We start from the raw sequence: 26,998 nt of genomic DNA, 5'->3' as shown, positions 1-26,998 counted from the left end.
GGCATTTAAAATCTTGAAAAGGAAGCTAATGGAAGCTCCAGCCCTGGGTTTGCCCGATATATCTAAGCCGTTCCAACTGTATGTGCATGAACGAAAAGGGGTAGCTTTGGGAATGCTTACCCAGCTATTAGGTGCCTGGAAACGTCCTGTGGCATACTTTTCTAAGCAACTGGATCAAGTTTCAAAGGGATGGCTAGCCTGTTTGAGGGCGGTCGCAGCTACTGCTCTAGTGCTTCGGGAAGCTGAGAAGCTGACACTGGGAGGAACTGTGCAAGTGTATGTTCCCCACATGGTCCGAGCCTTGCTGGACACTAAGGGTGGTCTTTGGCTCACACAGGCTCGGGTTGCTTGGTACCAGACGAAGCTGTTAGAGAATCCTGAAGTCACCCTGCAGACCTGTCCCTCCCTTAATCCAGCTACACTGCTACCAGAGACAGGAAAGCAGGAACATGACTGTTTAGAAATCATAGATGTTCAGTATTCTAGCCGCCCAGATCTAAAAGATCAGCCACTCCCAAATGCTGACTTGGAATGGTATACGGATGGCAGTAGTACTGTTGTGGATGGGCAAAGGAGGGCTGGTTATGCTATTGTGTCTCTTCATGATACCGTGGAAGCTGAGAGTTTACCGGCAGGAACATCTGCCCAGCTTGCTGAACTAGTGGCCCTGACTCGTGCACTCGAGCTGGCAAAAGACAAACGGGTTAATATCTTTACTGACTCAAAGTATGCTTTTGGGGTATTGCATGCTCACGCTGGTTTGTGGAAGCAAAGGGGAATGCTAACAGCCCAAGGCTCTCCTGTCAAGCATGGGGCTCAAATTCTCCGGCTGTTAGAAGCAGTACAACTCCCCTCAGCAGTAGCAGTGGTGCATTGCAAAGCCCATCAAAGGGAAGATCAAGATGTAACCAAGGGTAATGCCAGAGCAGACAGGGAAGCTAAGCGAGCTGCTACCCTGAAATCAGCAACTGAGGAGAATGCCCAAATGCATGCCCTCATCCCATCAGTGGGTGAGCTTGCAGCCCCTCAGTACTCCCAAGAGGACAGAAACCTGGCTGACAGTCTCGGTCTCCAGGAAAAAGAGGGATGGCTTTATTCCACAGAGGGAAAAATCCTCCTGCCCAAGGGCTTGATTCAACCAGTGTTGCAGAAACTGCATCAGACCACACACGCAGGCAGAGAGGCTCTTACCCAGCTCATGAATAAATATTTTCTAACCTCCGGACTTAAACCCCTAGTATCACAGGTACAAGCTGAATGTTTAATCTGCCAAAAGAATAACCCTCGACCAGGAGTAGCAGTGCCACCAGCCACCCTGGAACCTACCCCAGGCCCAGGATTGGTGTGGCAAATAGACTTTACTGAGTTTCCCAGAACCCAAAGGTACAGGTACCTTCTCGTCTTAGTGGATCGATTCAGCGGATGGCCTGAGGCCTTCCCATGTCGCAACAACACTGCCAAGACAGTGGCTCTTAAGTTTGTCAAGGAAATCATTCCTCGCTTCGGCCTTCCTCAGTGGATGGAATCTGATAATGGAACACACTTCACATCTCAAGTGGTTCAAAAGATATCAAGTGCTCTGCAAATCCCCTGGAAGCTCCACACACCCTGGCGACCACAAGCCAGTGGAGTAGTGTAACGCACAAATCAGACACTCAAGCGACACCTCTCAAAGGTCTGTCAGGAGGCCTCTCTTAAGTGGCCTGATGCCTTGCCCCTTGTGTTACTTCGCATTCGTGCTCTCCCTAAGGGTAGGATAGGGCTTAGTCCCTTCGAGATTATGTTTGGAAGAGTATGGCCTATGAATGGTACCCCAGTTCTGGCAGGGGAATGGGAAATGGGGTGTGGTTTCTTGTCTCAGTACATGTGCTCTCTGTCTGCTGTTCTTTCTTCTCTTCACAGGTATACCAAAGATTCACAGCCTCTTCTGCTGGATACTCCGGTCCACTCCCTGCAGCCTGGTGACTCCGTTCTCGTGCGAACCTGGAAGGACGAGCCTCTCCAAGAGAAGTGGAAAGGACCCCACACCGTCCTGCTTGTCACCCATACAGCGGCAAAGGTCGAAGGACACAAGAACTGGATTCATCACTCTCGACTGAAAGCAGTGCCCGCTCCTAAACAGTGGACTGTCCAGCCTGCAGAGAAGACTGCTAACGACGATTTGGGACTTAAGCTGTTATTCAAAAGACAGTAAGGGTCGCTGGGAATGCGTTGTGATCTTTCTGAACAGTCACAGCATACTCCCCACGAGAACCCTGAGCATTGGTTTTATTTTCTCACAGAAGGCCGACCTGGCCTATGTATTTGGTCTTGTTATTTTTTGACTTGTTTAGTGTCAACAATTCTTCTTATCTTCTGGGCATTTGAGTTGTTGTAATTGTATGTGCCCTTATTGGAGAAGAGTGTTGTACCTATGTCCCAGAGTTTTCACAGGACATTAACAAGCACATCTTGTCAGCTGAACGGGCCTTTAACCAGTGGAAGGCCCAGGAAGGAGAACCCACTATTTTGGATTCCCTTTGGGGTTGGATACCTGGTTTAGGAGAACTAGGGGATATAGGGGGAAACATTGTTCGCATCTTGCTCACAGGTGTTGTGGTATGTTTTGTTCTTGTTCTTTTGCTCATTTGCTGTAAAGTGCTCATACGTAAGATTTGTACCTCCCATACCCCAGAAGTTCCCTTATACCCTCTCATTGATAATCCTGATTGCATGAAGCTTAATCGCATTCTGTCTTTAGAGTATGAGAAAACTCTGACAAAGGTTTGTTGAGTGTTCTCAAAGGAGGGATTGTTGGGGTCCACTAGGCATAGCTACCAGGTAACTCGGGAGAGTGGAAGGCCACAAGTGCCGATGAAGCTCTTTTGCTCTGGGCCTATCTGAACCACAGAACTCCATCTTGGGAACTCTCACCTACTTCTATGCTAACTGCTTACATGCTCTGAAGTAGGCTGAAGCAGAAATGTATTGGTCAGCGTTTTTAGCAGATGGCTGCAGTTTCACTCACACTAGCAGAAATAATAGAGATAAGAAGCGGGGTAGTTAGTTTGCAGGCGTCTAACTCAAGGTCGCAAAGATTGAGAAAGTTTTCTCACAAGCTTATGTAGAGCTTATTGTAACAGTTGTCTGGAAGGGAGGGGTAAGGGGGAACAGCCAAACAAAGAGATGTATGTAAACAGTTTGGAGTATAAAAGGTAAAAGTTATTTGTATTTGTTGCACTGGATTTGAGACATGCTGGTCTCCTAGTGCCATTTCAGAGCTCTGAAATAAACTTGGCTTGCTTTCTCCCCTCGGTGTCTTTATTGGTGCCAAGCACACCGGGCGACGGACCATTGTTGTCCCCTCGAGCCCTTTAGGGCAGGCAACAACACCAATATTGTTGCTTCATATGCGATATTTCTGGAGGAATATCTGTCCTAGCTTAGAATTCATAGCCCCTTCAGATTTCTTTTCACCTCAGAATAATTGATTTCAATGGGGAAGCACTGTAATTACACCTTTTGCCCACTAGGGGCTGCTGTGGCACCAAAAGAGAGGGCAGCTGGCTCACAGCTGGAGAAAAGGGAGGTGGCTAGAGGCTGCATTCTTCACAGCATACTGCCCATGGGGCCAGGTGTGGAGGCAAGCGATGTGGGGGGGCAAGGAGGGGATGGACACAGTGAGGCATATGGGGCTGCTGGGGATGGGGGTGGTCACAGGAGCTAGTGGGGTGACATTGAGCCAGGGGCTGAATGCAAGTGGGGATGCAGAGACACATGGGGACAGGATCAGAGGTGTCTGACTGAATGGGTGAGGTCCAGGGTGTGACAAGGTCTCCATAAGGGAGGTTCTCCAACTCTCTAACAATCACCCTCTCCCTCACCCCCCCCCCCCCCATTACAAAACCCTGTTCCATACTTCTTCCCCCACACCCAACAATTCTCAAAGTTCACTCCAGGTTCCTTCCCAGCAATTACTTCCCTCTCCCTCAGCTTCTCCATGACCCCGGGCTCCCCCAAGCCTTTGCACTGCTTCTGAGGGGTGCGGGAAACACATTTCTACATTGTAGTTTAAATGAATTATTACTCAATGTTCTGTGTTAATAGGTCTAGTAAGGAATCTATTTGTGAAAAATCACTTCCTGAATCTTTTTTAGTTGTTTGTACTGTTATAGACACAGTTGCTGACAAGTATTTTGAAATAAATTAGAAAAATAATTGAAATTAGCTTAATTCTATTGTATTATTTTGACAAATAAAATATGCAGAATTTTACGTTTTTAATTTTTTTTAGCATAGAATGGGAAACTCTTTGTGCAGCTGCCAGTCACATGGTTCACGAGGCCTCGTGTTCAGTTAGGCCTTAGAACATTTTGGTTGGTTCATCTTAAAGATTTACACTTCACAGAGGCTTTTCCCCATGACATCTGAAAGCATCAGCTTCTTTAATAGCAAAGAAACACCGGGTTAGACAGACCTTTGTTACACATTAGGTACGTAGTTCTTCTTCATCCCATTTCTATTTAAAGTAGACGGCATGAGCAGTTCCTGAGTCTCCTTCCAATCACACGCACTGGGCTGTCCTGCCCCACTCCTCAGTCCAATCTATGCTGAGACAGGACTGCAAATCCCACCTCTAGATGTTGCCCAAAAGTCACCCCCAGCTGGAACCAGGGTAGGTGTGGTGGAAAGATCCTGGCTGGGTCCCATCTAGATGGGGAGGTGGGGTATGTGTCTTGGCTGCATCCTACTTAGATATGTGTGTGGAGAGAGACTTGGCTGGATCCCAGCGAGATGAGAGGAGGGGATATCCTAGGTGGATCCCAGCTAGATGCAGGGGTCCCTAATGCAGTAGGCTGTGACCATCTGCTCTAAAATCCCCCCACCTGTCTGCTCTTCCCCACACTGCTCAGCAAAGTCCTCTGCCCTGCCCCCACAGTCTCTCTGCTGGGCATCATGGGGACAGGACCACTCCCTGGTCTGCATCTGCTCGTGCTGGCCAGGCCCATCGGCTGCCAGAAGCCCCTCTGGCCCTGGCAGTTACACAAGGGTGTTGGTGTGAGTGACCTGGTGCCGGGTGAGATTGCCCAACTGAGAGAAGCATTTGCCACAGTCAGCACAGCTGTACGGCTGCTCCCCGGTATGAATGCGCTGATGTATTTTTAGGTATGAGCTATGTGCAAAGCTTTTGCCGCAGACATTGCACTGGAATGGCCGCTCCCCGGTGTGCGTGGTCTGATGTTTGGTCACTGCATGGGCGCTGCTGAGGCTCTTGCCACATTTGGGAAAGCTGTATGGCCGCTCCTTGGTGTGCACGCGCTGGTGTACTCTCAGGTTTGAGATATATTCAAAGCCCTTGCCGCAGTCAGCACAGCAGTGTGGCCGTTCCCCACCGGTGTGCGTGCGCTGGTGTCTTCTCAGGTATGAGATCTGTGAAAATCCCTTCCCGCAGTCAGCACAGCGGTGCGGCTGCTCCTCGGTGTGGGTGCGCTGGTGCTGGGTCAGCTTGTCAGTACTGCTGAACTTTTTACCACAGTTGCCACAGCGGTGTGGCCGCTCCACGGTGTGCGTGCGCTGGTGTACGGTCAGCACACTGGCACTGATGAAACTCTTGCCACACACATCACAGCTGTATGGCCGCTCCCCAGTGTGTGTGCGCTGATGTCCTCTCAGGTCTGCGAGCTGTGCAAAGCCCTTGCCGCAGTCGGTGCAGTGGTATGGCCGCTCCCCAGTGTGTGTGCGTTGATGTATTCTCAGGCTTGAGTTGTGTGCAAAGCTCTTGCCACAGTTGGTGCAGTGATACGGCCACTCCCCGGTGTGCGTGTGCTGGTGCATTCTCAGCTGTGCGATCTGTGCAAAGTCCTTGCCACAGTCAGCACAGCGGTGCGGACGCTCCCCGGTGTGCGTGCGCTGGTGCATTTTCAGCTGTGTGATCTGTGCAAAGCCCTTGCCGCAGTCAGCGCAGCAGTGCGGTCGCTCCCCAGTGTGTGTGCGCTGGTGTATGGTGAGCACACTGGCACTGGTGAAACTCTTGCCACAATCATCACAGCGGTATGGCCGCTCCCCAGTGTGTGTGCGCTGGTGTGTTCTCAGGTGTGTGAACTGTACAAAGCTCTTGCCGCAGTCGGTGCAGCGGTGTGGCCGCTCCCCGGTATGCGTGCGCTGATGGACTCTCAGGTATGAAATCTGTGCAAAGCCCTTGCCGCACTCAGCACAGTGGTGTGGCCGCTCCACGGTGTGTGTGCGCTGATGGACTCTCAGGTGTGAAATCTGTGCAAAGCCCTTGCCGCAGTCAGCGCAGCGGTATGGCCGCTCCCCGGTGTGTGTGCGCTGGTGTATTCTCAGCTTTGAGCTCGCTGCAAAGCTCTTGCCACAGTCAGCGCAGCGGTATGGCCGCTCCCTGGGGTGCATGCACCGATGCTGGGTCAGTGCGGAGGGGTTGCTGAACCTCTTGTTGCAATCGATGCAGTGATGGGGACGCCGGCCGATGGGGAGTCTCTGGTGTGTTGCCACATCTGGTCTCTGGCTGAGTTTACCCCGGGGATGGACTGCGTCCTGTGCATGGATCCTGCTGTGGGCCGTTGGATCCTGCGTTCCTGCCATGCTCTCCCCACACTCAGACTGTGTCCTCGTTCCCCCCAGGATCCCGAGCCCTGCTGGAGAGAGCAGAGGCAATCCCCGTGTTATCTCACGGTTAAGGCTACAGGTTTATCAAGGATGGGGAAAATGTCACAGATGGAGTGATTTCCCCATTTGCCCATGACTGTTTTTTAGATGGGTGCCTCACCCTGCAATGGTGGCACCTGTCCCACAGGGCGGGACCAAACGCCTCGCTCTGGGAATTGAGACCTGGTGTGCAGGGTTACAGCGCCACTCAGATTTGCCCCTCCTTCCTGTCATTATGGTAGGGGAATGAGGCCAAACTTCAGTGAATGGCCTTACCACTCAGATCCACTCTAGCCCACCCCAACCCCTCCGCACCAGGCTGGGGTCAGGGCTGCTGCGCTGGGGGACCTGCTGGGCGGTTGGTGCACCCTGGGCAGGGCGAGGAGGAGGAGATTTTATTAAAAATCATGGAGCCGTCTCAGTAAGTTTAGTGACCTGTGACTTTTACTACATTTACTGTAACTGCTCTAAGAAGCAACAGAGAGTCATGTGGCACCTTTAAGACTAACAGATGTATTGGAGCATAAGCTTTCGTGGGTGAATACCCACTTCGTCAGACGCATGTAATGGAAATTTCCAGAGGCAGGTATAAATATGCAGGCAAGGTAACTGCTCTGTAATTTCTGATACGAAATGCCGTAACAAATCTGCCGCCTGACTCAGGGTGGTTCTACCCTATGTTGTTTGTGCAGCACCTGGCACCTGTTCTCATGTGCGCCAAGCACCTCGTGAGTCTTGTTTTGTGCTTAAACTGTAGTCTGCCCAGGCAACGGGCAGGACCTGGAAAAAGGGGCCCTGATCCAGGACTTGGGCCCCTACGTGCTAACACAGTTGAAAATGTGTCCCTGGTTTATTTTCAATCAGAGGTTTTTATTTTCACAGAATCATAGAAGATTAGGGTTGGAAGAGACCTCAGGAGTTCATCTAGTCTAATGGTTTTTAAACTTCTTTTTTCATGGATCTCTTGAAAATTCCTGAGGGTCTTGGTGGACCACTTAATGATCTTTCCAAATGTTGTTTGTGCCATTAGCTAACTATTGTAAAGCACTTTGGATAAAAGCGCTATATTAAAAAAAACACCTTAATAATAATTAACTATCTCGCTTGCATGCATATGATCTGCACACATAGTTCAGCTTTAAGATGCTAAACAAATCTCTGAGTCAACTAGAAATATTCATGTTCTCATCGCAAATATTAATACAATATTTTCTGATACTGAAAAAGGGAGTAAAAGCCATTTGCTCAGGCTTATGCAATTTCTCTGAGATGTCCACTGTAAATTTGACTAATACATCACACGCACCGAACAGTAAAAATAAATAATGAAGTGACACAAACAGCAAAAACAAAACCACAAACAAACAAGTGACAACACTGAAAATACAAAGGGAAGTAAAATATCAAGTGTCTGGTTATGGGTATTTTAAATGAGTGTTTAGGACCCACGCTGTGCAAATGCAACAGAGCCTCGTAGAAACAGGCAAAGTTCTCCTGGTTTCACATTGTGTTGTGTGTGTCACCAACTCAAAAACTCTCAGTGCACTCGTTGAGTTTTTATAGGCTTTGGACCACATTAACACATGGCTTGGAGTTTGCACACAGATCCCTGCCTCAAAGAACTTGCAAATAAGGTCTTTATCATACAAAACACCAAGCAGTAACACCACCAAACCTAGTGCTGCTTACTACTTAAGAGTCAACGGGAATACTCTTAGGTTTAAAGGGAACTATCCACGGACCACCTGAATGGAGTTCGCGGACCACAGTTTGAGAACCTCTGATCTAGTCAAGTCCAACCCCCTAGTCAAAGCAGGGCCAACCCCAACTAAATTTTACATGTTGCTGGTTCTTCACTTTCTCCTCCTTTATAGCATGAGGCCTGGTTTACCAATTTTTGTGCTGTTTTAACTATATTGCTTTGAAACTACTTAGCTGAGGGGCTACAATCCACTCATGTGAATGCAGTGAGACCAGTTTAAAGCTGCTTAGAACAACGTAGTTTATTCCTCTGTGGGGAGTGAGTCCTTTTCTAGGAATTCCTTCTAAAGTCATTCACCTTGGGCCTGATGTTTCATTCTTTGTGCAAAACTAAAAGTAAACTAAAATCCTCAAGAAGGTGGGGGGTTTGGGGTGGTGGGAAAGGGGTTAAGGGCATGACAAGTCACTCAGGATTTGTGTGATGTAACAAGCAAAACATGTCTGTATTGTTTCACGACCCAATCAGTGACACTGCTGAGGTGGAAGGAGTGAATGGCTGCCACACAGTGGGCCTTTGATCTACAGAGAGTCACAGCATGTGTTAAGGCTGAGGGGTGTCTAAGCATTGACACTGAAGCAATGTAAGTGACAAACATTTCATGCCACTGAGACAGCAGGAGGAGAGGGGATGTGAGAAAGGCCATTCCATCACCCTCTCCCTCACACCCAGCCCATACACTACAGTACTCCAAGGGGTGGCCTGCAGGATGATTTAGTCTGGCCTGCAAATATGTTCATTGCCCCAGCAGCAGCTGCCTGGAAAGCGGGACAGTTTTAGAACATTACAGTGAAACGCCCATACCTACTATACAGAAAAATCTACAATATATCACCTTCTCATACCTACTATAGGGAAACCTACTATAAGGTGGTTGCACAACTGGTTGGAAAACCGCATTCAGAAAGTAATTGTTATGGTACACAAATGAGCTGAAAGGGCATATTGAGTGGGTTCCCTCAGGGATCTGTCCTGGGTCTGGTTCTACTCCATATCTTCAGAAATGATCTGGACAGTGACACAGAGAATACACTCAAAGTTTACAGAGGATACCAAACTGGGAGGGGTTGCAAGCCCTTTGGAGCACAGGATGAGAATTCAAAATGATCCTGACAAACTGGAAAAATGGTCGTAATTAAATAGGATGAAATTCAATAAGATCATACGCAAAGTACTACACTTAGGTAGGAATAAAGAATTACACAAATGCAGAAGGGGAAATAACTGCCTAGGAAGGAGTACTGCAGAAAACCATCCAAGGTTATAGTGGATCACAAACTAAATACGAGTCAATAATGGAACTTTATAAGGAAAAAAAAAGCAAATATCGTTCTGGGATGTATTAGCAGGAGTGTTGCAAGCAAGATGCGAGAAGTAATTCTTCCACTCTACTCAGCACTGGTAAGGCCTCAACTGGAGTATTGTGTCCAGTCAGGGCATCACATTTTGGGAAGGATGTGAACAAATTGGGGACGTCCACAGGAGAGCAACAAGAATTATTAAAGGTGTAGAAAACATGACCTATGAGGAAAGGTTGAAAAAATTGTGTTTGTTTAGTCTGGAGAAGAGAAGGGTGGAGGAGGCTGATAACAGTCTTCAAGTACGTAAAAGGTTGTTACAAAGAGGAGGGAGATAAATGGTTCCCTTTATCAACTGAAGTCGGGACAAGAAACAATGGGCTTAAATTGCAGCAAAGGAGATTTACATTTAGAGATTAGGAATAACTTCCTAAGTGTAAGGTAGTTAAACACCGGAACAAATTACCTAGGGAAGATGTGGACTCTCCATCATTGAAGGTTACTAAGAACAGGTTAGACCAGGGGTGGGCAAACTACGGCCCGCGGGCTGGATCCAGCCCCCCAGGGCTTTGGATCCGGCCCGCGGGATTGCCACGCCTGTGGCGCCGCGGGCCCCATGCTACTCCAGGAAGCGGCCAGCACCACGTCCCTGCGGCTCCTGGGGGGGGGGGGGCGGGGAGGGGTAGAGGCTCCGCGCGCTGCTCTTGCCTGTGGGTACCTCCCCCGAAGCTCCCATTGGCCGCAGTTCCCCATTCCCGGCCAATGGGAGCTTCAGGCGAGGTACCCACAGGCAAGAGCTGCACGTGTAGCCCTGTGCCCCCCCTCACTCAGGGGCTGCAGGGACGTGGTGCTGGCCACTTCCTGGAGCAGCGCCAGGCCAGGGACAGGGCAGGCGGGAGCTGCTGCCACCCCGGAGCCACTCCAGGTAAGCAGCGCCGAGCCGGAGCCCACACCCCGAACCCCTCCTGCACCCCGCACCCCAACCCCTTGCCCTGAGCCCCCCGCCGCACCCCGCACCCCTCCTGCATCCCAACCCCCTGCCCTGAGTCCCCTGCCACACCCCACACCCCTCCTGCACCCCAACCCCCTTCCCTGAGCCCCCTCATACGCCCCGCACCTCCTCCCACACTCCCTCCCACACCCCATCCCCCTGCCCCAGTCCTACATTCATGGCCCTGCATGCAATTTCCCCACCCAGATGTGGCCCTCGGGCCAAAAAGTTTGCCCACCCCTGGGTTGGACAGACACCTGTTAAGGATGATCTAGAAAGATAATACTTAGCCCTGCCTCACTTCAGGGGATTGGACTAGATGATCTACCAAGATCCCTTCTAGGCCTACAATTTTATGATTCATAGATATCAAGGCCAGACAAGCTCACTGTGACTCCAAACTCCATCTTGCTGCTGTGATTTTCCACAGTAAAAACAAAGGGGTCCTTCTACATGGCAGAGGGTATAAAAGACCCTGGAAACCTGGAAAGTAGGAATGCTTCCAATCCTTATCTCCGGAGTAACCTCTCTACAAGTGAAGTTTTGAACAAAGGACTGAATGACCCATCCATGCATTGGATGTAATTCCATCAAGCCTGAAATAAGCCTGAACCAAGCCTTTGCAATTGTTTTATGTATTTGATTCCATTTAACCAGTTTTAACTCTCATTTGTATTTCTTTCTTTTTATGAATAAACCTTCAGATTTTAAAGGATTGGCAACAGGGTGATTTGTGGGTGAAATCTGAATTGTATGTTGACCTGGGTCTGGGGCTTGGTCCCTTGGGATCAGGAGAACCTTTTTCTTTAACTGGGGATACTGGTTTTCATAACCATTGGTTCCTATATGGAGTGCTACTGGTGGTGATACAAGGGAACTGGGCTATCTGAGGGAACTGCTTGTATTTGTCTTGGAATTGTCTGGTTAGCCAGTGGGGTGAAACCAAAATCCTCTCTGTTTGGCTGGTTTGATGTGCCTTAGTAGTGAAGGACCCCCAGCCTTGGGCTGTGACTGCCCTGCTCCAAGCAGGTCGTCCTGAATTGATACTCTCAGTTGTGTCACCCAAGAGCACCCCTGGTTACACTTCTACATTAAGGAGCCCTCTGCTAACAGCTGTGTGAATCAGAAGGGACTGGATTATTATGACTCACCTGAGGAGGGGCTCTCAGGCCCTGAGCTTTCCCTGGAGCTCTCGGCATCCCTGATCCAGAGCACTGCCTCCCCTATCTCGATCCGGTGGATTAAGTCTGGTTTGGAATCTGAATGGCCTGTTTTGGGGGAAAGAATCCGTTTTTCACTAAAGTTTTAGGGGCAGGGATTCATTTATATGTTGGTGCAACCCAGCACAACAGGGCCTGGATCTCAGTCAAGGTGTGTCTGCGCAGCGCTGGGTGTGACAAGGCCCCGATGTCGGTCAGGGTGTGTTCGCACAGTACCTGGCACAGCGGGACACTGCACGCAGCGACAGAGGAAAGCCCAAGAGATCCCAAGCAGAAGAAAAATGATATAAACCTTCCTTAGAGGAGACTTCTTCCCCTCTCCCACCAGGCAAGTTTGGTTCATACTCTAAAGCTATGGAACCTTCTCAATTTGCTTTGGGGGCTGAGTCACGTGGCACAAGGTGGCTCCATTACACAGACCTATCAGTTCTTTTGCTTAGGATGCAGCATTGTTCAATTGTATGGTTGTTAAATTTACGATGTTCATTCTTTTTGGGGAGGTGTGAAGCTGTTACAAGCAGCAGGAGAGTTTTCTTCCTGCCTTATTTGTCTAACTAGAGTCAGTTCCTGAGGCAGAGTTGCTGCCCTCTGTGTCTGGGCTGGGATTCCTGGAAGCGGTTGTTGCTCATGTGCTGTTCACAACCACCTCTGTTGCAGGACTGAGGTACATAATGTTAGAGTAAGATTAAATCCGGGCTCTGTAGCCCTGATTTCTTCTTTAACAGGAAATCAGCCTGAAAGGGGCTGACATTTGCCACCACATGGCAGCTGAGGCATCAAGGAAACCTGCCAGAACTCAGAGCTGTGAGTAAAAAAAGGGAAATTAGTCCTTACCCAAGGAAACAAGGGCCTGGTAATTCCTCAGCATCTGGTCCCGGTACAGCTGTTTCTCTGGCTGGGATAAGAGCCCCCTCTCCTCCTGGGTGAAATACAGAGCGACGTCCTCGAACGCCACCTGGAGCTGCTGGCACAAGCGTTACACACTCAGCACCTTCCGCTCCAGCCCCCAGCCCGGAGTCTCAGCAGGGGACGCGGTTTCTAGGGGAGCGATTCCCAGGGACCCCCCGGTCCAGCAGCTGTGACCCAGGGAGACTCCCCCCCACCCCGCACAGCTCCCCGGGGACTCGGGGCCCTGCTGGCCGGGGACAGGAGTCGCTCTCGGCTCCCCACGGGGCTCTGGGGCGGGGCGCTGGGCGGGGCCCAAATCCCAGGGCCGGGAACAGGCTCCTCCCCCCCCGGGCGGAGTCCCGCCCCCGCCCCAGGCCTGTGCTCAGCCCCGCTCCCGCCCCAGCTCAGGCGCCTCCGGGCTCCTCTGCCCGGCCGGGGCCTCGCTCAGGGGAAGGGGCCGCACCCGGCTCCGCGTGTCCGCCCGGCCAGGGCCCCCCCGCCCCGGGGCCCCAGAGCCGCCCCCCGGCCCCAGCGCTCCGGCTGCTGCAGCCCCCAGCCCCGGGGTCACTAGCGCGGGAGGGACCCGGGTCCTGGCCCCCCTCAACCCCCAGCCGGGACCAGCCAGTGCCCGGCCGGGGAGTCCCTGCCCCGTGTCCTACCTGCGCCGGCCCCGCTGCAGCCATCGCCAGGCTCGGCCCCGGTCCCGGCCGCTTCCTCCGGGCAGCGACTTCCCGCCCCGCGGCTGGTGCCTCCCCGGGGCCGCCTCCAGCCCGCTCCCCACCCTGGGGCTGCAGCCGGGATCCGCCCTGCCTACGGGCCGGGCTGGGACCCAGGTGTCTGGGCTGGCCCCGCTCCGCTCCAGCCCTGCTGCGCCCCCACTTGGCCCCGCGCCTGCGCCGCCTTCTCCAGCAGCCGGGGGAGGCCTCAGCGCAGGGACCTTCCGGCCCAGCCCCCCGGACGCCTGGGTCCCGAGTCCGGCCGCCGGCGGGGTTCACTGCACGTGGTGCCCGGACGGCAGGAGCCCGTTACAGGACAACCCGGTCCACGCCCCTGGGTTGTGAGGGGGCGCTGCGCCGTGAGGAGCTGGCTGCGCGGGGTTGGGAGCCCGGACTCCTGGGTTCTCGCTCGGGGAGGGGAGGGGGAACTAGTGGGGCAGTGTATGCATAGAAAGACAAAGATCGGGGCTGTGTAGTGTGTGTTTGTTGCTAGGCTGTGTGATGTTGGTGCGTGTGTCACAGGAGATCACCCCCCCAGGCTGTGTATGGTGTGTGTGTGTCAGAGCAGCGCTCGCTCTGTGTCTGTGCGTGTTACAGGCAAGGTGCGGGAATTGAGCCCTTTGTATCGTGTGGGGTTCTGAGAGCCAGTGAAACAAACCGTAAACCCTGTATGGATTGGAAACCACTTCAAACCAGGGGGTCACACAGCACCCCTAATTCTAGCCCCTGTGGTTTCAGGAGCTCTCACATGGATGTATTGTGTGTGTGTTTCAGGAGAGTTGTGCTGTGCTCTGTGTGTGTGGGTGTGTTATAGGAGCTCTCACTCAGCCATGTAATGTGTGTGTGTTTCAGGAGCTCACACCCATGTCCCTGCCCAGCACCATGGGGAGGACATCTGCCCCATTCAGATGTTGTGTTCCGGCCTTGGTGCTCACACCCCGGCTGGCTACCTCTGGTCACCGCCCATTGGGCCATACCCTGCACACCACAGATGCTACTTATGCCGGCCACAAGTGGTCCAAGGTCAAATACATCAAGCGCCTTCCGGATGTCCAGCGTAGCCGGTTCTTCCAAAAGTTCACCCTGCTGTGCTTCGTTGTGAAAGCTACGGTGGAGAAAGAAGGGATGAACTGTGTGTGTGACACAGCCCCAGCCAGAGGGGACATTACAGAGCCCTGCCAGCCCTGCTCCAGCTACAGGGGGTGATGGAGAGACTGCTGGGACCCCCAGCACCCCATGGACCCAGACCCAACCAGAGGGGGCGCTATAGAGCCCTGCCACCCCAGCCTTGACCACTAGCACTGACTGCTGCCCCTAACCTCTGTTAGCCCAAGGCCAGCACCCTCCCTGGCTGCTGGAGCAGAGGATGCTGCTCTGTGGGGTAGTGTTTCCCCTTCTCATCCTTTCTCCACTGGACCTTTCCTCTGCCCCAGAGCACCTCCCTTAATGTGGCTGGGTATCTGCTTCCCGGGGGGGGGGGGGGGCAGCCCAGTCCCTGTGGTTCACGCAGCTGAAGAGGGGAAGGGCCTTGGGACTGGTGGTTTGCGATAGGGAGGGTCTCCAGGGGCCTCAGGGTTCTATCCCTGGCTCTGTGAGGGCAGGGGAGGCTGGTGGGTTATAGCAGTGGGGGCTGGGAGCCAGGACTGCCCTGGAATGGGATCCCAACCATGTCTCCCCCTCTCTGTCCTATTTCAAAGGAGGGACCCAACCCTGATCTGAACACCAACCAGGTCAGCATCATTGAGCAGTGCCCAAAGCGTCAACTGAGGTGGCCATCAAGGGAGGGGTAGCTGGGTCCTGTCAGCCCAACTCCTGGGGCAGAGAGGGTCATGGGCTGCAGCCTTGCTGCGTTCTCTGGGCCAGGCCAGACCATGCCGAGGGGCATTCGGAGCCTTGAATGAGAGAGCGAGGCTGAGCTTGTGGCTACGGGGCTGGGCTGGGCTACAGGATTCTTGTTTTCTATTCCTAGCTCTGCCACTTGCTCCCTCTGTGACTTTGGGCAAATCACTTAGGTCAGTGGTTCTCAACCAGGGGTACATGTACCCCTTGGGTATGCAGAGGTCTTCCAGGGGGTACACCATCTCATCTAGAGAGTGGCTTAGTTTTACAACAGGCTACATAAAAAGCACTCGCAAAGTCAGTACACCAGCCGGAGTGGACCCAGTTGTGCTGTCCGGCTGCAGGAGTACCGCACGGCCAGATCAGTCCCAGACACGGCACCCGGCCGGAGCAGCGCTGCCCGGCCGGAACAGCACCATCCAGCCAGAGAAGCCCCAGCCCGATGGACCCCAGATGCTTAAACAGTTAACCATTTAAATGACATTTTAATCATTTAAACGGTAACTTTTAAAACAGTATTTACATCCCTAGCAGAAATTTCCATCTAGAAGTTCCAACAATCTCTATGGAAAGTCTCTTTCCACTCCTGGATAGCTCTGTCCTTGGAGTAGTTCACCAGAGACACATACAGTGATTTGATTCATTTGCGCGGTCTGTGGGCATGGCTAAGAGGAGAGAACAGTTGATGAAAGAACACTAACAGCTCTACGCACCTCTGTACCAGAGCTTGATTTTTCCCCACACCTCAATGATTATGTCAGTGATGTCACTTCATATGTGATACTCATGGAGGAATTCTGCGCCACTCCACAAACACAAACTTCATGTGCTCCACATATTATTTTTCACCCCAGCCCAGAATAATTGATTTTGAAGAAGCACTGCAATTACACCTATTTCCCTCTAGGGGGTGCTGTGGCACCAGAAGAGAGGACACTGGCTTATATCTGGAGCAGCCAGCCAGAGAAAGAGGGAATCAGAGGATACTTCACAGTTCTCTGCCCATGGGGTCAGCTGTGGAGGGAAGGAATATGGGGGAGATGGACATGGGGCTCCATGTGTGTGTGTGTGTGTGTGTCAGGAGCTAGTGAGGTAACATTGAGCCAGGAACGGAATGCAAGTGGGGATGTGGGGACACATGGGTGTGAAAGGGGGGCAGGGACACACAGGGATGGAGGTGATGCAGGGATACACGGGGATAGAGAACAGATGTGCTTGACTCAATCGGAGAGGCCAAGGGTGAGCCAGGGTTCAATAGGGGAGGCTCCCCAAATCGCTAACAATCACTCTTCCCCTCTCCCTCGAAAACCGCCTCTTCCATACTTCTCTCACCCACACCCAACAACTCTCAAAGTTCACTTCAGGCTCCTTCCCAGCAATTACTTCCCTCTCCCTCAGCTCCTTCATTACCCCTGGCTCCCCCAAGCCTTTGCACTGCTTCTGAGGGGTGCGGGAAATACGTTTCAATATTGTAGTTTGAATGAATTATTACTCAAAGTTCTGTGTTTAAATGTCTAGTAAGGAGTCTATTTGTGAAAAATCACTTCCTGAATCTTTTTTGTTTGTATTGTTACAAACATAGTTGCTGATAGGTAATTTGAAATAAACTATCAAAATAATTGAAACTAGTGTGATTATATTGCATTATTTTGACAAATAAAATATGCAGAATTTTAAAATATGGTGTGCAGAATTTTTTTTTGGGGGGGGGCATAGAATTCCCCAAGGAGTAATACAAAACCCTCTGTGCGCACCTACCAATCACACAGTTCATCAGGCATCATGGTCAGTCAGGCCTTAGTACATTTGGGCTGGTTTATTTTAAAGATTTACACTTCACATTGGCTTCTCCACACACCATTCAAATGCATCAGCTTCTTTAATAGCAAAGAAACACCTGGTTAGACAGACCTTTGTTACGCATTAAGTACGTAGTTTTTCTTCATCACATTTCTATTTAAACTAGAAGGCATGAGCAGTTCCTGAGTCTTCTTTCAATCACACGCACTGGGCTCTCCCGCCCCTCGGACCAATCCATGCTGAGAAAGGACTGCAAATCCCATCTCCAGATGTCACCTAAGAGTCACCCCGTCTGAGAACGAGGTAGGTATGGGGGGGGAAGTTCCTGATTCAGTCCCATCTAGATGGGGGGTGGGGAGGGATTGTCCTGGCTGCCTCACAGCTTTATGTGTTGGGGGGAGTTTGACAGAAAGAGAGACCTGGCTGGATGCCACCTAGATGTAGGGGGACCCTAATGGAGTAGGCTGTGACCATCTACTCTAAAATCCCCCCATCTGTCTGCTTTTCCCCACACTGCTCAGTTAAGTCCCATTCCCTGCCCTTCAGTCTCTGCTGGGCATCATGGGGACAGGACCACTCCCTGGTATGATTCTGCTGGCACTGTGCCAGGCCCGCCAGCTGCCAGAAGCCCCTCGGGCACTGGTGGTGGCAGAAGGACGTGTAAACTGGTGAGTCAACTGGTTCCAGGTGAGGTTGCCCAAGTGAGCAAAGCATTTGCCACAGTCAGCACACCTGTACATCCGATCCCCGCCATGAATGCACTGGTGTATTCTCAGGTATTGGCTCTGTGCAAAGATTTTTCTGCAGACAGTGCATTGGAATGGCCGTTCCTTGGTGTGTGTGCGCTGATGTCTTCAGAGGTTTGAGCTGCGTGCAAAGCCCTTGCCACAGTCAGCGCAGCGATTCGGCTACTCCCCGGTTGTGCATGCACTGGAGCTGGGTGAGCTTGTTGGCATTGCTGAACCTGTTACAACAGTTGGCACAGCGATACAGCTGCTCCCCGGTGTGTGTGTGCGCTGATGTCTGGTCAGCGTACTGGCAATGCTGAAGCTTTTCTTGCAATCGCCACAGTGGTACGGCCGCTCCCCTGTGTGCGTGCGCTGGTGTATTCTCAGGGTTGAGCTCTGGGCAAAGCCCTTGCCGCAGTCGGTGCAGCAGTGCGGCCGCTCCCCGGTGTGCGTGCGCTGGTGTGTTCTTAGTCTTGAGCTCTGCGCAAAGCCCTTGCCGCAGTCAGTACAGTTGTACGGCTGTTCCCCCGTGTGCGTGCGCTGGTGTCTTTGCAGGTGTGCAAACTGTGCAAAGCCCTTGCCACAGTCAGCACAGCGATATGGCTGCTCCCCAGTGTGTGTGCGCTGATGTATTCTCAGCTTTGAGCTCTCTGCAAAGCTCTTGCCACAATCACTGCAGCAATATGGCCGTTCCCCGGTGTGCGTGCGCTGGTGAATTCTCAGCTTTGAGCTCTCTGCAAAGCTCTTGCCACAGTCACTGCAGCGGTATGACTGCTCCCCGGTGTGCATGCGCTGATGTTTTCTCAGAGTTGAGTTATGTGCAAATCCCTTTCCGCAGTCAGTGCAGCAATACGGCCGCTCCCCGGTGTGCACACGCTGGTGTATTCTCAGCGTTGAGCTCTCTGCAAAGCCCTTGCCACAGTCGGTGCAGCAGTACGGCCGCTCCCCCGTGTGTGTGCACTGATGTGTTCTCAGACTTGAGCTCTGGGCAAAGCCCTTGCCACAGTCAGTGCAGCTGTACGGCTGTTCCCCGGTGTGCGTGCGCTGGTGTCTTTTCAGGTGTGCAAACTGTACAAAGCCCTTTCCACAGTAAGCACAGCGGTGCGGCCTCTCCCCGGTGTGCGTGCGCTGATGTATTCTCAGATTTGAGCTCTCTGCAAAGCTCTTGCCACAGTGTGTGCAGTGATACGGCCGCTCCCCGGTGTGCCTGCGCTGATGTGTTCTCAGGGCTGAGTTCTTTGCAAAGCTCTTGCCACAGTCAGCGCAGCAGTACGGCCGCTCCCCGGTGCGCGTGCGCCGGTGCTGCGTCAGTGCAAAGGGGTTCCTGAACCTCTTGTCGCAGTCGACGCAGTGATGGGGACCTTGGCTCATGGGGAGTCTCTGGTGTGTAGCCAGGTCTGGTCTCTGGCTGAGTTTACCCCGGGGATGGACGGTGTTCTGTGCATGGATTCCCCTGTGGGATATGGGATCCTGCGTTCCTGCCATGTTCTCCCCACATTCAGACCGTGTCCTTGTTCTTCCCGGTACCCCATGCCCTGCTGGAGAGAGCAGAGACAATCCCGGTGTTAGCTCATGTTTAGGGCTGCAGGTTTGCCAAGGATGGAAAATGTCACAGATGGAGCGATTTCCCCATTTGTCTGTGACTGTTTTTGGCGGCTCCTGTCCGACAGGGCGGGACCCAACACCTTGCTCCGGGCACTGAGACCTGGCCTGCGGGGTTCCAGTGCCACTCAGATTTGCCGGCACCTACAGTCATGATGGTGGGGGACAGGGGGGTCAAATTTCAGTGTATGGCCTTGCCACCCAGATCTTCTCTACCCCAGGGGTTCTCAAACTTTTTCTTTCCGAGGCCCCCCTCAACATGCTATAAAAACGCCATGGCCCACCTGTGCCGCAATAATTGGTTTTCTGCATATAAAAGCCAGGGATGGCATTAGGGGGTAGCAAGCAGGTCAATTGCCTGGGCCCCCAGGCTATGGGGACCCCCACAAAGCTACATTGCTCAGGCTTCAGCTTCAGCCCTGAGTGGCAGGGCTCGGGGACCTGGGCTTCAGCCCCATGCGGTGGGGCTTGGGCTTTCTGCCATGGGCCCCAGCGACTCTAATGCTGGCCCTGCTTGGAGGCCCCCCTGAAACCTGCTCAAGGCCTCTTAGGGGACCCCAGACCCCTGGTTGAGAACCACTGCACTACCCCACACCAACCCCTCTGCACCAGGCCGGGGTTAGGGTTGCAGCTCTGGGAGAAGGGAGCTTCTTTGGGCAGCAAGTTCCCCCTGGGCAGGGCGAGGAGAAGGGCAGGTGTTGTATTTGGGGGGGGGGGCGGGGGGCGGTAGTACACCCAGCCAGTCAGCTATAAAAATCCTTAGTAGCTGTTCCCTTTGCCTCACCTGTAAAGGGTTAAGGAGTCTCACTGCTATACTTAGGTAAGACGAAGTGAGTGGGCATCTGGCCAAAAGAGCCAATGGGAAGGTTAGAAATTTTTAAAATTGAGTAAAAACTTCCCCTTTGTCTCTCTGTTGTTGTTCTCTCGGCTGGAGAGACAGGGCAGCAGCTGTGGTGTAAGAAGCTTGGGGCCAGGTATGAAAATCATCAATACCCATACCTAGACTTTCTCATTTGCAACTACAGCGATGTAAGTAGAACAGGAAATGTTTAGTTAGACGCGATCGGGTTTAACTCTTTATTTTGGGCTTGTGGAGGCGTCTGTGCTAACAGGTGCTTTTGTTTTGTTTTTGTAACCTTTAAGCTAGACCCCAAGAAAGCCATTCCTGGTGTTTAATCCTTGCAGTTGTTGTTTTTTTAAATATCTAACAGCAGCCTAATCTTCCAGATGTTTTTTCTTGCTTTTTTTTTCTTCAATAAAATTTACTTTTTTGTAGCTTATTCCTGTGGGGGAGTGAGTCTGTTTCTAGGAATTCCTTTTGAAAAAATCATTTACTGTCGGCCTAAGGTGTCAGTCTTTGTGCACAACTAAAACTAAACTAAAATCCTCAAGAAGGTGAGGATTTGGGGGGGAGGTGTGTGTGTGGGAAGGATTTGAGGGGATGAGCAGTCACTCAGGGTTTGTGGGATGTAACCTGGAAAACATGTCTGCATTGTGTCACAACCCGATCCGTGGCACTGCTGAGCTGGAAGGGGTGAATGGTGCCACCCAGCCTGTGGTCTACAGACAGTCACAGACGCATTAGGGCTGAGGGCTGTGCTAAGCACTGACACTGAAGCAATGTAAGTGACAAAGGTTTCATGCCTCAAAGAGCAGAAGGAGAAGGGATGTGACATAGGCCATCCCACCACCCTCTCCCTCACACCCAGCCCATACACCAGGGTACTCGAAGTCATGGCCCGCAGGACAATTTAATCTGGCCCCCAAATGTGTCCACTCCCCCCACAGCAACTGCCTGGCACGTGGGGCAGTTTTAGATTATTACAGTGAAACACTGCAAGTGCTAGAGATCTGCTCTACTCAATGGCATCCTCTGCGTGGCATCACCTTACACTAGTCATATGTGACTGATCCTGCCCTGTGTCATTCCCAGCTTTCTCCTTGGACAGGTTTCTCCAGTCTGAGAGGTCATGTGCGAAGTGAAGTGGCAGAGAGGGGGTGGGGTGGGAACCTGGAGAGGACAGCACCTTCTCTGCCAAGGGCCAGTGACTCTGGGATGCTCTTGCAGGGGGCAGAGGCATGAAAAGCCATCTGAAAAGTCTCTAGGGTGCCCCTTACGTTGGTATGATTTTCTGAGGTGTGAGAAGTCTAGAAGGTGTTGTGGTCTATGGCTGCACAGGCTTATCTTTCTACCCAGGTGCTTGTTTGCCCCCCAGCAGCCAGCTCACACAGTCTCTCTCTTTCTCCCCTCCTCCCCGCCACTAGTCCATGTACCCCGTCTCCTCAGAGTGAGGGCAGGGGAGACAGGGCTCAGGAGAGCTCTCAGTGAATGTCTTAGAGACAGCACACAGCGTCTCTCAGAAATTTCACCAGCAGCCAGCACACAGACTGACTCTGTGTGGTACACAGACACACACACACAGTCTCTGGCTCTTTCACACTCATCTCCGAACACATACTTGTTGTATTATTGTTACTTCTTGATACTTCCTATAATGCACATATATTCTCTGCAATTTTATTCTTCCTAAGTGTGTGTGACTTTAGTGTTTTGACTGATCTATGCATTTCATGGTTTTTATTTCTCTTGCACTTAAATTTAATTAAATTTAATTAGTGAGTTCTCAAATACCTAACGTCTCCTGGCTGGAGTAATTATCCCTATGGTAACTTTTAAAATATACACATTATATCTAGTTTTTTTCTTTCTACTGGTGGCGCACATACCTCGGTGCACATAACAAAATGTATTCTGCAGATGGATGGAAAAAATGAGAGGGAACATTGCTCACAGCCCCAATGCCCTTTCCATTACACAGCTGGGGAACCTGAGGCATGGTGGAGCTGTACTGATTCGCTTCTAGAACTGAAGCGAGATCTTCTGAATCTTACTGCACTGTCCTACCCACTAGATAAATGAGACCCCAAAAAACTTCTCCCCACCATGGAGATCTCTCTCGTTCCCTCAGCACCCCTCAAATGAGGCCCCATCATATGTAGGTCAGAGATTACCAATGCATAGAAGAAATAGGAAGTATTTTAAGAGGCTCCCCTGGCTTAACCAGGAGATTTTCAATGACCTGAAGTTCAAAAAAAGAGTCATACAAGAAGTGGAAAGTAGGTCAAATTACAAAATGAGTATTAAAAAACAACATACAAGCATGTACGGAGAAAATTAGAAAGGCCAAGGCAAAAAACAAAACTAAACTAGTAATGTAAAGGGAAAAAAACTAAGCATTTTACAAATACATGGGAAAGCAGAGGAAAACAAACATAGGCTAGGCCATTAGTGTGTCCAGTTCTGGGCCCCACACTTCAGGAAGTATGTGGACAAATTGGAGAGGGTCAGAGGAGAGCAACAATACTGATTAAATGTCTAGAAAACATGACTTATGAAGAAAGTGAAAAAACTGGGTTTGTTTAGTCTGGAGAAGAGAAGGTGGTGGGGGGGAAACCCCTGATAACACTCCTCCTGGACATAAAAGATTGTTACAGTGGAGGGTGATAAATTGTTCTCCTTATCCACAGAGAACAAGACAAGATGTTATGGACTTCCATTGCAGCAAGGGAAATAGAGGTTAGAGATTAGGAAAAACTTCCAACCTCTGAGGGTAGTTAAGCACTGGAACAAAATTATCTAGGCAGGCTGTGGAATCTCCATCATTGGAGGTTTTTAAGAACAGGTTAGACAGACACCTGTCAAGGATGGACTAGGTAATACTTAGTCCTGTCTCAGTGCAGAGATGATTTCTAAGATTCATAGCTATCAAGGCCAGACAGGCTCATTGTGCCCATCCAGCCTGGCTTCCTGCCTATCCCAGCCAGAAACTCTCCCCCAGTCATTCCTGACTCCGGCCCAGTAACTGCTGGTGGAACAAGAGTGAAGCTTTGAGAGAGAGTCGCCCCATCTCCACTGACAGACTCCCAATGAGGGAGAATCCACCCTGTCCTGAGGGGAGCTCTCCCAGTGGTTTATTCCCCCTCCCAGATAAACACTGGCCCCTAATTCCCAGCTTCAATTTGTCTCTCTTCAGTTCCCAGCCAGTGACTCTCGCTCTGCCTTTACCGTCTACATCAAGAAGCGCTCCGCTAGCAGGTGTGTAAATCAGAAGGAACTGGATTATTATGACTCACCTGAGGAGGGGCTCTCAGGCCCAGAGTCTACCCTGGAGCCCTCGGCATCCCGGATCCAGAGTTCTGCCTCCCCTATCTCGATCCGATAGATTAAGTCCGGTTTGGAACCCAAAGAGCCTGTTTGGGGGGAAAGTTTTATTACTTAAATTTTGGGGGCAGGGACTCATTTATATGTTTGTGCAGCACCTGGCACGACAGGACACCAACTCGCAGGCTGCTTTAGAGGAAAGCGCAAGAGATCCCAAGCAGGAGAGTAATGAAATAAACCTTCCTTAGAGGTTTCAGAGTAGCAGCCGTGTTAGTCTGTATCCGCAAAAAGAACAGGAGTACTTGTGGCACCTTAGGCCTTGGCTACACTTGCGAGTTACAGCGCTGTAAAGCCGCCCCCAGCGCTGTAACTCACTGACCAGCTACACTGGCAAGACACGTACAGCGCTGTATCTCCCTGGGTATACTGCTGCAGTTACTCCACCTCCCCAAGAAGCATAAGAGATACAGCGGAGTGGCTGCGACTCTCCCCTGCGAGTGTGTACCAGGAATCAACCTGCAGCGCTGTACTGATCACCTTGTCAAGTGGCCAATCCTCTCCATTGTTGTGACTGGCTGAAGGAAAATGGAAGTGCTGGTTTCAAAGCTCATACCACAGAGAAAAAGCAAACAGTTTGCTGTTTGCTTTGACTGAGTGAATGAATGAGCAGGGGGCTGGGCGTTTGGAACTTGCAAAATAGAGTGCTCCAAAAAGCACACTCTCTCCCCCCACACTCCCTGTCACACTCCACCCCCCTCTCCCCCCGTTTTGAAAAGCACGTTGCAGCCACATGAATGCTGGGATAGCTGCCCATAATGCACCGCTCCCAACACAGCTGCAAATGTTGCAAGTGTGGCCACGCCACAGCCACTGCGCTGGCAGCTGTCAGTGCCGACAGACTGCAGCGCTTTCCCTACTCAGCTGTAGGGAGACAGGTTTACCTCACAACGCTGTACAGCTGCAAGTGTAACCAAGGCCTTAGAGACTAAACTTTTTTTTCCCCCTCTTACTTAATTGGCCTCTCAGAGATGGTAAGACAACTCCCACCTTTGCTCTCTGTATGTGTATATATATCTCCTCATTATATGTTCCATTCTATGCATCCGATGAAGTGGGCTGTAGCCCACGAAAGGTTATGCTCAAATAAATTTGTTAGTCTCTAAGGTGCCACAAGTATTCCTGTTCTTCCTTAGAGGAGATTTCGTCCGGTCTCTCACTCGTACTCTGAATCAGCAACGTCTACAACCCCCGTCTCACGTTGCAGTGCGGGCCGAGTTTAAAGCCTTGCTGGGCTAACTCTAGCTGTTCCATAGAAATATCCCATTCTGCAAACACCTTGGCCTCTATGCTATCCTGTGTCACTATGTTCCATAGGACAACTGCGTGACATGGATTTCCTTTAACCCACAGAAACACCAGTGAACACCCATTCGTCTCAGATTAAGAGACAGAGTAAATTATTTCACTTACCCAACTGTCTCCTGAAACATTTCTCATGGGAAAGACTTTGGAAGAAGGGAACGTTGCTCCTTTGCCATCTTATGGCTGTTGAAACGTTTCGGGCATGTCATTAAGGCACATCAGCCACAACGTGTCATGGCAGGTGTCACCAGGCGGCGCCGTTACACAGACATTCCAGTTCTTTTGCATTGCTCAACTGTACAGTTGTTAAATTTACTATGTTCGTTCTTTTGGGGGAGGTGGGGAGCTGTTGCAGCAGCAGCGTTTTTTCCCTGCCTTATTTGTCTAACTAGAGTCAGGTCCTGAGGCAGAGTTGCTGCCCTCAATGTCTGGCTGGGATTCCTGGAAGAGATTGTTAGTCATGGGCTGTTTGCAAACACCACCGATGTGCCCTGACTGAGGTAGGTAATGCAAATAAACAAGTTACACTAAGATTAGCCCCAGGCTCTGTAGCCCTGAGTTCTCCTCCAACAGCGAGCTGACCTGAAAGGGGCTGGCATGTGCCACCACTCAGTGATAGGTGGCACATGGCAACCAAAGCCTCGAGGGAACCCAAATGTTTTACAGCTGTGAATAAATGAAGGGAAATCAGTCCTTACCCAGGGAAACGAGGGCCCAGTAATTCCTCAGCATCTGGTCCCGGTACAGATGCTTCTCTGGCTGGGATAAGAGCTCCCACTCCTCCCGGGTGAAATACAGAGCGATGTCCTCGAACGCCACCTGGAGCTGCTGGCACAAGCGTTACACACTCAGCACCTTCCGCTCCAGCCCCCAGCCCGGAGTCTCAGCAGGGGACGCGGTTTCTAGGGGAGCGACTCCCAGGGACCCCCCGGCCCAGCAGCTGTGACCCAGGGAGACTCCCCCCCACCCCGCACAGCTCCCCCGGGGACTCGGGGCCCTGCTGGCCGGGGACAGGAGTCGCCCTCGGCTCCCCACGGGGCTCTGGGGCGGCCCCCCCTCGGCCCCCAGCCGGGACCAGCCAGTGCATGGCCGGGGAGTCCCCACCCCGCGTCCTACCTGCGCCGGCCCCGCTGCAGCCATCGCCGGGCTCGGCTTCGGCTCCGGCCCCGGCCGCTTCCTCCAGGCAGCGACTTCCCGCCCCGCAGCTGGTGCTTCCCCGGGGTCGCCTCTCGCCCGCTCCCCATCCTGGGGCTGCAGCCGGGACCCGCCCTGATCCAGCCCCGCTGTGCTCCCCGCTCGGCCCCGCGCCTGCGCCGCCAGCTCCAGCAGCCGGGGGAGGCCCCGGACGCCTGGGTCCCGAGTCCGGCCGCCGGGGGCGCTCGCGGCACCTGGAGCCCGGGCGGAGGGGACCATTACAGGGCAGCCCGGTCCCTGCCCCTGGGCTGTGAATGGGGCACCGCTGCGCCGTGGGGAGCTGGGAGCCCGGACTCCTGGGTTCTCTCCCGGCTCTGGGAGGGGAGCGGGGACTAGTGGGTACAAGAGGGCCCGGCCAGGCTGTGCAGTGTGTGTGTGTGTGTCACAGTAAGACAAGGGTCTGGTTGTGTGGTATGTTTGTTGCTAAGCTGTGTGATGTTGGTGCGTTTGTTACAAGGGATCACAGCCTAGGGTGTGATCCCCTGTAATGTGTGTGTTAGCGGAGGGCTGTGTGTGTATGAGTGTTACAGGAGCTCATACATGGCTGTACTGTGTGTGTATGTGTTTCAGAAGCTCACACCCATGGCGAGGGCAGGTGCCCCATTCAGATGCCGTGATCTGGCCTCGGTGCTGGCACTGAATCAGCTGCCCCTGCCCCTGTCCCCCGCTCATTGTGCCGGGCCCTGCACACCTCAGGTGTCACCTCCGCTGGCCACAACAAATGGTCCAATGTCAAGCGCATCAAGGGCCTCCGGGTCGCCAAGCGCAGCCGTCTCTTCCAAAAGCTCACCGTG

General features: G+C 52.1%; 1 long non-coding RNA gene and 1 pseudogene across 1 annotated transcript in view; one reads left to right on the top strand and one right to left on the bottom strand.

Annotated features, from left to right (window-relative positions):
• The window catches only part of LOC135983070 (uncharacterized), an 85,501-nt gene that overhangs the window by 2,624 nt on the left and 55,879 nt on the right, over positions 1-26,998 (top strand). The window lies entirely within an intron of this gene.
• Positions 465-26,725, bottom strand: LOC103307195 (zinc finger protein 850-like; annotated as a pseudogene).

Source organism: Chrysemys picta, chromosome 4 (assembly GCF_011386835.1).
Source record: "Chrysemys picta bellii isolate R12L10 chromosome 4, ASM1138683v2, whole genome shotgun sequence".
NCBI lineage: Eukaryota > Metazoa > Chordata > Testudines > Emydidae > Chrysemys > Chrysemys picta.
The sequence above is the reverse complement of the archived record's forward strand: the minus strand, read 5'-3'. Positions and strand labels throughout refer to the sequence as shown.